Source organism: Etheostoma spectabile, chromosome 5 (genome assembly GCF_008692095.1).
Source record: "Etheostoma spectabile isolate EspeVRDwgs_2016 chromosome 5, UIUC_Espe_1.0, whole genome shotgun sequence".
NCBI classification, from domain to species: Eukaryota; Metazoa; Chordata; class Actinopteri; order Perciformes; family Percidae; genus Etheostoma; species Etheostoma spectabile.
The window spans coordinates 11,038,352-11,039,170 of record NC_045737.1 but is presented as its reverse complement, the minus strand read 5'-3'; the positions used below and the strand labels follow the sequence as shown (position 1 = coordinate 11,039,170).

The 819-nt window shown below is 37.0% G+C and overlaps 1 protein-coding gene across 3 annotated transcripts in view; it reads left to right on the top strand.

Annotated features, from left to right (window-relative positions):
• The window catches only part of prkg1l (protein kinase cGMP-dependent 1, like), a 21,681-nt gene that overhangs the window by 2,383 nt on the left and 18,479 nt on the right, over positions 1 to 819 (top strand). The gene's annotated exons all lie outside the window — the stretch shown is intronic.

The following is an 819-nucleotide window of genomic DNA, read 5'->3' as shown; positions in this document are numbered from 1 at the left end:
CGGTGATGATTGAGATATATATTATTATTTTATATATTTTTTTGTTATTCAAATCTGTTTGGGGGATTGTTTCATGAGGACAATATAATTTGTATTTTTATTTTATTTTTTACTTTACTAAGGTTAAACAAGTCAAGTGCAAAATATAAAAAGTATATACACTAAATGATACAAATGTATTATTTGACCAATTTAAAGTTTTACTAAGTTTTCGTGCTGGAATCCACCTTGAAATCCTCCTTGAAATCCTCCCCCCCTGTTGGGATCAGGATAATCCTGTTTTTTTGGATCAAAGTTATCCAAATCCTACTGACAAGTTTTGAACAACACAAACTGAAGGTTTGATCCAGATTAAAAGTAGGATTGGATTCCGTGATCTAATCTGATTTCAGATTCCTTCATTCCCTTTTGAACAACCCATTTTCAAGATTTGATCCAATCCGATAACCAAAATCCGATTAGTTTACCTTTGAACAACTGGCCCCTGATTCTAGTCAGAATATGAGTCAGATTCTGCTCCATTGGGCTGTGATTTTGGGGGCGTGTTTCAACCGAACCAGGAAAGAAAATGCCTCTGCACTCAATTGGATGGACCTACAACCAATCAGAGCAATGGATTAGGTGACACATGTTGAACTTTTGCCAAATCCTGAAGGAAGGACGGCAAAAACATCTTTCAGATCCTCAAATGCCTTGATCGCGGTTCTCTGTTCCTCTTTTAAAATGAATGCGCTGTCCATATCTTCTACAACAGACGTGATGGAGGAATCTACACGCCTCAGTTCCCCAGCGGCAGCCATCTTTGTTGTTTACAAATTC